Source organism: Aptenodytes forsteri, unplaced genomic scaffold (genome assembly GCF_000699145.1).
Source record: "Aptenodytes forsteri isolate BGI_AS27 unplaced genomic scaffold, ASM69914v1 Scaffold7, whole genome shotgun sequence".
Taxonomy (NCBI): domain Eukaryota; kingdom Metazoa; phylum Chordata; class Aves; order Sphenisciformes; family Spheniscidae; genus Aptenodytes; species Aptenodytes forsteri.
In genome coordinates, this window is record NW_008795919.1 from 2,305,990 (window position 1) to 2,317,371 (window position 11,382).

General features: G+C 40.7%; 1 protein-coding gene across 1 annotated transcript in view; it reads left to right on the forward strand.

Moving 5' to 3' along the window:
• CSMD2 (CUB and Sushi multiple domains 2) overlaps positions 1-11,382 on the forward strand; it is a 310,684-nt gene that overhangs the window by 128,103 nt on the left and 171,199 nt on the right. The gene's annotated exons all lie outside the window — the stretch shown is intronic.

Here is an 11,382-nt window from a genome sequence, read left to right on the forward strand (position 1 = left end):
AGTCTTCGCATAAGAGAATTTGCAATTTCTGTTTACTTTCTTCCTCCTTGAAGCTGCTTTGCATTTTGTTATAATTTCTACAGTCATGACTGCTGTAATTTTAGCATGTCTTCATGGAGCTGTCAGTAATCTAAGCTTCAGCTTCCAAATCTTGTTTTCTCCTAGTTTCTGTGACTTTTTGCTACGCTGTAGAAGAGCCTTTGTAGAAACTACAAAAAATAAATGGAAAAAAAAAAAAATTGAAAAAGAGAGGAAAGTAGTCTTTAGAGATGGCATGTTGGGCTGGTTTGGTGACAGCCGATGACACCTGACTCACCATAGTGTCTTATAGGTGTCTTGTGGCTAAAATCCTGAATATGGTGGTAAACCTTGTAAGCATCCTTAGGGACTTCAGAGAGGTCCCTGTTTTTTGCATGTGACTGCCTCCTTTCCACCTCTTTCCTAAAGATACTGTTTCTTCAAGAGCTTGAAAGGTTTTCAGAGCAGGCTTGGATATGTCCCTTTTTACTTCTTGAATGCCTAACTAATGCTTAACGAAAGCATCCCTGCAAGTAGAACGTACCGTAAACAGTGCCAGGCTGTAAAGGCAGAGTCCATAGGAGAAAATAGGACAGTTGTGAGCTTCTGTGTCTGGTCTGAATGTGGCTGAGTGTCAGTCTAAACTCCAGTTGTCAATTAAACTTAGCATCTTCCATTATTAATGTGACATTGTAAAGTTAGGCAATGGAAGGCACTATCAGCTCAGCGAATTTTGTGTATTTAAGAGCAAAGGTGAGGTGACCCGATCGTGCACCAGTTCCCAAAGGAAGCAACACCTGCAGCTGGTGTGCTGGAAAAGTGGGAGGCTGAAATTCAAATCGTCTTTCAACTTCTTGGTCTCAGTCTGCAGAATTTTGTGGGCTGAATGTTGTGAAAACATGCCCTGTGGCTTTCCAGCCTCATCTGTCAATAAAGAGTCCAAGTTTAATGGAACTTAAGTGCATTGTTAGACTGACAAAGACATGAGTATGTCTGTTCATGCAGTGATGGAAATAGTTGTTATTTATCTAATAATAAATATTGTCTCTCTTGTTATCAACACATCTAACTCTGCCTGCACTGAGAAAAAACAATCTCTGTAGCACTGATAATAAGGCAGAAAGGGTTTAGAGGAAATTGTAATAAAGCTGTAGCATGTTTCTTTGGGGGATTTGCAATGCAGCATTAGTAAGCTTCAATTGCATTAGCCATTCTTCTGTTGTGTTGAATTAGTGTTTGTTTTCTCCTGAATAGAATAAATATAATCGTGTTTGTTACCTTTTTTTTTTGTATGACTGGAGCTAAATGCTATTTCCATAGTAAAAGTATTATGGTAAGTACTTTCATGTAATAAAACACACCGTTTTTAGCAATATGGTCTCCTTTTTCAGTACCGACCATCACAGTTGATTTGTATGACGAGCTAAATGCTATTTCCATAGTAAAAGTATTATGGTAAGTACTTTCATGTAATAAAACACACCGTTTTTAGCAATATGGTCTCCTTTTTCAGTACCGACCATCACAGTTGACGGGGCTGTGCTCTTGCAGTCTTGCTTTTCCAAGCCATAAACAAACACATTTGTTCTGTCAGTTGACTTCCTTCTATTCAATCAATTTGCAGTGAGGGTGGGTTGCATTAAGGGCCCTTTTGCTTTGTGGGGGGCCTTTCTCTTCCCATTTGCAAGAGGTCTACAAGATCTACCTGAGGCAGTACCGTTCCAGTCATTGGCATGTGTATTGTACAGGAGGAAGAGCCTTTTTTTCTTAATAGCTTTTGATGGTGACCCACCCCCAGAGGGTCCACAGCAACAGAGAGTGGGAATTTTTCAGGCCTCTGGGATGTGGCTCTCCCAGCCTGGTGTGCAGAAGAAAGCCTGTATTCTGGAATTTCTCTCGGTTTGGTCTGTGGCAGAGCAGAAAAATCCCCCCCTCCAGACTGTATCACTGGACATGTCTCTTTTGAAAGATTTTAGAATTATCCAGACATCTTCAGCTTTGAAGTTTAAACCTTATGTATGATGTCAGTACGTTTTGCAGTTGAAGCTATAATGTGACTTTAGCTGCATTACGGTGAAGACTGAAGACTAGCTTTCTCTTCATGGCCAACTTGAGTGCTTTACAGTTACCTTTATGCACCATCTGCATTTTGCTCATTGCTGCAGCAAGTGGCATGTAAAGTTGTGCCTTCAGGTTGAAGTGAATTTTACTATAAAAGTAAAAATCTAAATTCTGTTAATGCCTTGAACCAAAGTATTTGCCTGCAAGATGAGCCATTTGCTTTTCTATATCTAACATACACATATATATGCGTGTGTGTATATGTATGTAATACCTTGTCTATATATATTAAATGTAAGAAACCAGTTATCTGTAGTGGGTGGGTATGTGCATAAATAACTGCTAAATTCAATAAGAATTCTCAGAGACCATCTTACCTGTTGAACTGCTCCACTGTGATAGTTTCAGAAATGCATGTAGACTAATGAATCGCTTCTTTCATTAAAGTGACCATAATTAATCTAGCATAGAGATCCAAGAGAATTCAGACTAATGAGAGACCGAAATAATTTTGAAACATTTCATAGGTTAAGTAAAACAGTAGAGAAATTAGATTGTCAGATCCCCTGTAGTGTAAATTAGTTTGCCTTTGTCTCCAATGGAGCTACATTGACTCAAATCAGCCAAGGATTTGGTTTACAGTCTTTTAAAGATGAGCTGGGGAAATGTCACTTAAAAAAATGAAGAATTAAGAACTTCACTGTAAAGGCTCCTGGGGAAAAAAAAAAAGTATTGATTTGGTTTTAGCCTGCAAATTTATCTGGGAGCAGGTAGTAATTAAAGTTGATGTCAATGACTGAAGGTTTGCTGCTTCATGGAAACACTTTCATCTTTCAACGGAATCTAAAAAAAGAAGGCAAAAAAGAGTAAGCAAGCTGTGAATGATAAACTAACCAGATTTCCCTTCCAGTGCCAGCTTTTGGAAGGAGCAAAGGCAGGTATCGCTATAACTGGAAGGCTTTGAGAGTGATTTGTTGCTCTTAGAGCTAAAGCTGAATTCTGTTGTTAAAAGATCAGTGTAACTCCATTGAGAGAAAACAAGGAGGTGGTGGAGGGTTTGAGGTCAAAAATGTTGTGACCTATTTGCATCAGGAGAGGGATTTACCCTTAAGGTGCATCCAGGAACTAAGGCTGAGATGAAATCCAAATCGGAAGAATTCTTTCAGTACTACGGTCCTGAGTCAGTAATGGTGGCATTTCCTGGACCGCATTGATTTAGAGCAGATCTCTTATTCCGTCATTTCTAATGACGAGCTGATGTGGTGTCACCAGGTTCACTGAGTTTGTAGGGTCATGGTATGTCTGAATGTGCCAAGAAGTTTCATTTCTAAAACAACCTGTCCTCTTAAGCAAGTTTTCATTCCTTTTGGAAAAGGAGGAGAGTATTGCTTCTCTCACAGAAAACTCTGTTTAAATCTCTTGCTGGGAATTAAGATGGCCCGTGAGCCCTAAACTCTGTTTAAATCTCTCGCTGGGAATTAAGATGGCCCGTGAGCCCTACTGTGGGTCTTAAAAATGTGCTGATGGTGGAAAGGACTTTGAAGCCCCTCCTCTGAGGTGGTAGGTACTTCATTTGATGGCAAGACACAAGCCTGACCGGTCAAAGAAGTTCATTTTCAGTGTTTATGGACTGCTTTTTTTACAGGGTGCTCCGTAGTCAGAAGTCCTTAGGGATTTACATGTCAACAGCCTGAGACTTGCAAAGGAGCAGGGTGATGTGGGAAGCTGATCTCACTGCATTTTCTGATCATCTTTGAGGCTTGTTGTAACTGTGCTTCTGAAACAGACTTAAGATGCAGGTGTGTTCTTTCCACCCCTACAGCATTTAGTGAGGAACAATAACTTGATCTAATTATTCATTTTCCTTGTAAAAGTCCATTGTGATGGGATGTCTCTTGCGACTGAAAAATGAGGTCTAGAGGTGCTTAAGTATACTTTGTTTAAGAGAGTAGACATGCTGAAATAAGATGTTCAGAATAAATGGTACAGCTCTCATGATAATTTGAATAGAGGTTCGGATGAAAAGTTAAAAATACAGGTGAAGTGAATAATAATACACAGATATGAAGAGCTTCTGCAATATGTCCCCTAGTTATACTGGAAGGAAAATTAATCTCTGAATAGTCAGAATGCTTCGGTGTAATAGAGACCGTGAGGAAATGGAAGTCTCTGTCAAGGCTGATGTGGTAGAGCTGCAAAAGCAGCACTGGGGGTGCTGGGGCTTGGGGTGGCGTCAGTTCTGTACCCTGAACAATTTTGGTTAAACTGAGCATCTACAGCCCCCAAATGAAGCAGTTTGTATATGTTTTTGTCTTGTTCTGCTAAGGCTCCAGGAGTGCACGCTCTTCTTTTTAAATATCTATTGACTGTGACTGTCAGGTAGCGTTAAGCTTCCTGTGACTGCTTTATCCTGCCATGGAAATGCTGCTGAAACCTCATCTTCTCCTCCTTGCAGACAGCCACATTGACTAAAGTGGGTGTCATTTGGGGTTAATATTAAAATACAGCTACAGCAGGAAAAGGTGAAGCTGTGCTCTGGGAGCGTCCAGTATCAGGTAAGTTCACCCTAAGTGTTGGAGACTCTAGGAGAACCCAGTGTCTGTCACAGACTGGCTGATGTTACTGATTATCGGCAGGCATGTAGTTACAGACATGCTTGTGCCAAGGGGATGTAAAAAGATTAAATAAAGAGTTGCCTTGTGCTATGCTGCTGAGAAATCCTAGCTTGGAACTGAGAAGCCTGGTGCGCAGTGTTGTAGGAGCACAGAGGTAAAGGCTGGTCTTCAGTCTGTTTCGGTAAGAGCGTGAACGGAGCAGCAGTGCTGCAATTTTCTTGCAAGTGCTTGTGCTTGGACATGCCTGTACAAATCAAGGATTCATGGTCCCCTGACAGGCCCTAACCAAGGCCAGTTGCCGTTAAGGTCTTTATTCTAAAGTTACGAGGCTGTTGGGAAATGCAATGCTTTGAAATTCATGATAGCCCTTGTGCAAGGGGAGGCGCTGCAGAATTGCTGTTGAATTTGCAGTTAGCCCAGTGAAAGGGAGGAGGGTACGTAGCGAATGCCTCACGCAGGCTGACAGCTCCCATGGTCTCTTCTCTGATTGCGGACCTTTCACAAGGTGTGCTTGGACGGGATCCTGAGTGGTGGGAGGCATTAACTCCAGATGTCTGTGACACACAGAGGTTTGGGATTGTACATACTTGCGAAAGGGGAGACATGTCAGACTGAATTCAACCCTTCGCAAGTCGCGTATCGCTCGTGTCTGACAACTGTTGCTGAGTCTAAGTCCCAAGAAGGCCTCAGAGGTGCCAGTTATTAAATGTTCTCTCAGAAAAGTTTTTTCTGAATCTTAAAAGCTTAGAGCTTTACTAGTCCTGAGCTAGTATTGGTGTGACCTTGGAAGCGTAACCTCCTCTCTTGCAGAGGCTCAGCTTGTTCTCTGTTAAAAGATAAACCAAAACAAGAATAGGGTTTTTTTTTTAAAAAAAAAAAAAGCAGCCCCAGTGATGTTCTTTTGTCTTTTATCTATTTGGGCTTACTGAAGCTGGTGTTTGACTACATCCTGATTCTGGACAGCACCAGGGCACCTGCATACCTTCAAGTTCATGCTGAAATCCATTATCTCAAAGTAATGCACTTGACAACGCAATTTCAAGTGGAGTTCTTACCTTTAGTTGTGACCTTCGACTCCATGGTCTCCTACAGTCAGTTTGTATAGCATCCACACAATGAATTGCTCATTGTATTTGGGTTCTTTAAGAAGTACTGCGGTCAAATTCATGCTAATCAAATTTCAGGGTGGTTAAAATTGGATCTTCTGTCTGCAAATATCTCCTGCTATTCTAGTGCTTCTAGCTCACTTTCTGACATTTTATTGATTTTTTTCCCTTTCTTTCTCTCCATGTGGAGCCAAATTAAAGCAGGAATTGGGATTGTAAATAGATAATGGTGCGTGAATGCAGATTAATCAGTGCCATCCATGTACAGTAATCCTAATTGTGCCAAGGGAGGAATGGCTGAGTGAATGGTATAAATATTAAATGCCTGAATCCAATGTGAAATACAAGAGCAAGAAAAGAAATAAAGAAAATAGTTTAGTGGAGAAAACCCCACTTCACTGCTTTTGCTCAAAAGAGGCATTTTGATACCATTAACCTTTCTGTACAATGCAATAAAGGAATTGGAGGAGCTGTGTTTAATGCGGAAGCTTCAATTTCACTTAAGAAAAAAGGCCTTAATGCTCTGGTTAAAAACAATATTGGAAAGCATTTGGGATGAAATCAGTTGCTTAAGAGATGCATTTTTCACAGGCCATCTAAACTTGCAGACAGTGTTCAGGGTCAGGAGCCTGGGGACAGGGTGAGGATTCAGGGTGAAATTGTGAAATTCTGCAAATGCTGCAGGTCTTTCTGATCAAGAACGATGGACTCGCAACTGCCTGCTAGTAGGGGAAACAACTGGTTAAGGAGCATGTTGGGAGTTACAGCTGAGTATCTCTGGGGTTTTGGTTTCTTGGGTGGGTTTCTTTGTTTTCCTGGAAGTTAAGATGGTCAGAAAGGTAAATAAATCTAGTGTCTGGTACAGCAGAAAGAAACCTTCACATAGTGCACCAGGCCTGTTTCCACAGCAGATTAATCTGCTTGGAAACAGTGAAAAGTGCCTGGCATGCTCCTATTTCTCTCTAGCTCTCTTAAAACTTGCGATCACAATGTGAATTCTTGTCTTCTGTGTATGCTGGGCCTCTCCTAATGTAGTCCTCTCTGCCATGATGATACAACAAACAGCTGGGACTTGCATCCTGATCACAAATGTAAGTAAACAAACTGTTCCACTGACCTCATTCAACCACAAAATGACCCAGCTGCCCCTAGAGCAGTGTTTTTTTTCTTCAGTCAGAGAAAAGCTAAGATTAAACTGGTTGTTCACGTTCAGAGCTTTCTGTCCGTGTGGGAGTGGGACAGAAGCTCGCTCTTCCCGTTGTTCTGGAGTATTTACCTGTGGAGATGGCCGTGGGGAGCCAGGAGCCTGCTGTCCTCAAAGCTCCCCATGCATGTGCTGGAAACATAGATTTGATGTCTCTGTATCACAAAGGACCCCGACGTAAAAAGCTAAAATCTGTTCTCTATCCACTGTGCATAGAATGAGCTTAAATTGCAGCAGAAGATAAGTCAGGCTTAGACATCAAGAAAAAAATTATTTTTAAATCCTCGCTACTGTCGAGTTTTTCTGAGGCTGTTCAATGCTCTTCAGGCAATTACAAGAGTTCCTATGCTTTCTGAGCACTGCTTTCTATGCGCTGGTTGCTTGACGTCAGTGTTGAAGACGCTTGAAACTTGATCAGATTTATTCAATGTCTTACAAGGCCTGAATTATTAGGCATTGTCTAACAGGTTCTTTCTCATGCAAAGCATTCAGCGTGGTTCAAATGGTAACTTTTGCTTTCAAGGACGTCTCATGGGTAGAGCACAGGTCAAAGTGTCTAAAAACGTGGTCCTTGTGGGACTTGACTGAAGACATGGGTGAAATGACGTTCAGAGGAAAGAGCCTGTTTCTCGCCCAACCTTCCTGGCCTCAGCAGCCTCTCTGGTTGCCTCCAGACTCAAAAAGGCAAAGCTGTGGAAATTAAGTTTTTGGGTGGAAGCTCAGTTCATCTCTTTCTCCAAGTGACTCCAGGATTAAAAAGATGGGTACCGAATTCCTATCAGTGAGTAATGATTATTGATTTTACTTTAAAAACAGTTCTTACTTTGTTACTTAATCATTCCAAAGCCCTAGATTTCAGTTAACACATTGCCATATGCAGGAAGCTGAATATTTAATCAAGTGATTCATATCTCTTGGTGATGGCGGCAAGAAAAGGGAGGAGGGGGGAAATGGACACCCAGAGATTTGAAAAGTGTTGTATTTTTTTTTTTAAAGACTATTAGCAATTTGCGAAAAAGAAAAAAGAATGAAAAGTCTGTAATACTGAAAAATACAGTGGCAGAGGTGCAAAATATAAGGGCTTCTATTTACATGACTCACTGGACTATTAGGAATTCAGTCATTTATTGGGCTAATGGTAGGTGTTGAAAATTCAGAGCACGTAACGTAGCACAAAAGTATGCTGGGGAATGTGGAAAGGAGTTTCAGCTTCTTTTAATTAGCTCTGTGCATTTCTAAGTCTCTGTAATGTAGCTCCTCCTTTGTCTTGAAGAGACAGCAAGGTGGCCTTGGGTTTATAAAGAAAAATAATGTGACCTTGAGAAGCTGGCGATACAAACATTGTGTACTCTGTGTCACAGTGCCATCAGCATCCTCTCCAAGAGCTTGTCGCAGCCTTTATCGTCTGCCTTTTTGTCTTAGGCTGCTGTCAGTCTGCCCGCAGGTTTAGCAGTGCTAATTGGTGCTGCCTAGAGTTATCCCCATGTGCAGACAAGTTGGTGGTAGCTCCTGCAGGAGACTTGGGGTGTTTCTCTGGTTTTCGTGATTGCTGTTGACTGTTGCCTGCTGAGCATCCTGCCCATTTCATTTGAGATTCATCAACAGCAGCCAGGGCATTTGCATTCAAAGACCATGCAGGTGCTTCAGTTCAACTATGTTTATTTGTAATTAAATATTCCATTATCAATTAACCATTAATGCTTGCTAAGGATTATTTATATTTGTGGGAGCCTTATGGTGAAAAGCTAGTAGTTAACTGCAGGTGAGCATGATGTTTTTCATTAAATGTGTAGCTCTGGCCATGTTATTTCTTATCCATCAGAACATTTCTGCTCCCGACCCATCCAGTCTGCTGCTGGGCAATTTGAGTGGGAATGAACCTTTCATCCTGCAATTGTCCATCTGCAGACTTGGTGGTGGCAGCTGGGGAAGAGGAATTGGAAGATGGGGATGCTCTTTTTCTGGGTGTGTGAGGTGACCTACCTGCTGGTTGAATCCTGTGAAACAGGAGAAGGTGCAGCTTTGGGATTAAAGTGTTCACCTTCTAGCATGTTCCCACCTTCAGCACTGAAGAAAGGGTGGTTGGTTTTTTTTTCTCCATTAGGTGCTCCACATGTGTAGGTTTACAGCTGCCATGGGGCTGGGAGGAACAATAGTGTTCGCAGATTAAATACTCCTTTTCCCTCGTATAGAGATTTCCCTCCTTGCAGATGTAGAGCCTTGAAGTTATATTTCTGCAAGCAATTAAGCTAAGCAAAAAGTAGGGCCTTTATTTTCCTGGACTAATTCTATTCTATTAACTGGAATCAATTTATAAAAACCAAACTCCAAAACCTGCGCTTCCACATGTTGTGTGGTGTCTTTTCACGTGCTTGTCCCAGTGATTTCGTTAGGATTCCTGACCCTCGGCAAAGATGCTCTGCTGCTGGGACGTTTTGATTTAGCCTGGGGTGTGTGAAAAAGGAAGCAGCTTCTTCCTCTTTGCCATCGTTGTTGGTGTGTCTTAGCTGTTCCTTCAGTGCAAAAATCTGAGTTGGGTGCCGATGACCAGCAGGACCTGGGATCTAAACTAGCTCCAAATACCGCAACCTGACGTTAACAATGAGCTGCTTAATGTCAGAAATAAAAGGGATAGGAAGATAAAAGGGAAAAAAGAGAGTCTGTTAGACTAGAGCCCTGGAGAATAGCGTCTTTTTGTGTGCTGAGAGTTTGAGCAGTGGTGTATATGGAAATGAGGACCTGATAGTGATTTCCTGGCTGATTTAGTCCTTTCAAAAAGCTGTCAATGTCTTAAGCAAATGACATATGGTGCTGATGAAAATTTCCATGCAAGAAATTCAGGGAACCATTTTCCTTCGCCCTAAATCTTCTGTATTTCTTTATAGCAGTGCAAAGTGGGTACAAAGCACTGTGGTTACGATTGATTATTTTTCTCTACTCCTGCTTTTGCCTTCAGTAATTATTTATGTTATTGTAAAGGTAGCAGGAAGTGCAATCCATTAATTTTTCTAATTGATTTTCAAAGTGTTAATTCAGTCAGCTGGTAGAATTCTAGCACTTCATGTATGCAGGTTCCTTGGAAGTTAATAGCGGACTATTCATGTACCTAAAACGAAGTGTATGTGTAAGTAGATTGCTAGTCTGCAGGCTACTGAATCCACTTCTCAAAAGGATATGCATATTAAAAAAAAAAAAAGGGACGGGGACAGGAGAGTGAAATTCTGCCTCATTCAGGCAGGTTAATTTTATTGTTCTCTGGTTCTTATATCAGGCAATTGAATTAATCGGCTCTCCACAGTTATGAAAGTAAAATTTGGCTCTGCATACCTAAAGATTATTTATGAGAAGTTTGACTATTGATTCAGAATGAATAATAAAATAGCCTTTGGGGGTAAGAGTATTAAGTTTAAACATGTTGTCATAACAACCAGCCTTAGTAACTGTCTCAGAATTGGTTTTAGGCATCCCATGTTTGATATCAGCCCAAAATATGTTTGTTTGAACTTAGTTATTTGAAAGAGGTTCAAATTAAATTGGTTCAGCTGTCTCTGAGTTATCTAAGGAGATGGCAGAATGCCATATAGAATCCATTTTTATAACACCTTGTATTTCAAAAGGGTCTGCAAAATTGAGATGAAAATAATCAATAGAGAAATGATCAGGAACAATCCTAAACCATTTTATAGTGTAAAGAATGTTTCCTGTCACGCTTCATAATTATGCAGAATTCGGCCACAAGATAACACAAGGTTTAAAGTCTGTACTGTAGGTGGCAGAGATGCATTAGTTATGCAGCATAATCATCCCTGCTATTTCATTAACAAGTAGAGCAGGATTACATTGCAGTTCATCTACCATTAATAAGTACGCTGCCAAGTACCATCCTGGCTCCCTACTGTTTGCCTTAGAAAAAGGTAAGTTCACCTTTGGAGGTGTTGGTTGAGTGAAGGACTTTTTAAAATATTTTCTGGGCTACCCGTTCTGCTGTTGAAAATGTGTAGTAATAAAATCTGAAGTATCCTTTTGAATGGAATAGATTTGCATGATCCTTTTAGCTTCATCTAAAAAAGCATAGGTATTGGAATGCCAGTAGTTTTTAAATAAGTGACAGTCTATGATTAAAAAATTAAATGGGCTTTCATTAAACAATAATAGGATTCCATAACAGCTTTTGTCATGGTAGTAGTGTTCTCCTTACCATGGTTAATGTTACCATTATATACCTCAATTCAAGAGTGCTGTGACTTAGGTAAACATTGTTCCAGACTAAAACTTGGCATGTGACAACTCAGCTAAGAATTATGATCTGGAGTTTAATAAAGCAAACAGCGTAATACTTTAAAAAAAAAAAAAAAAAAGTATAAAGTGGAATGAAGGG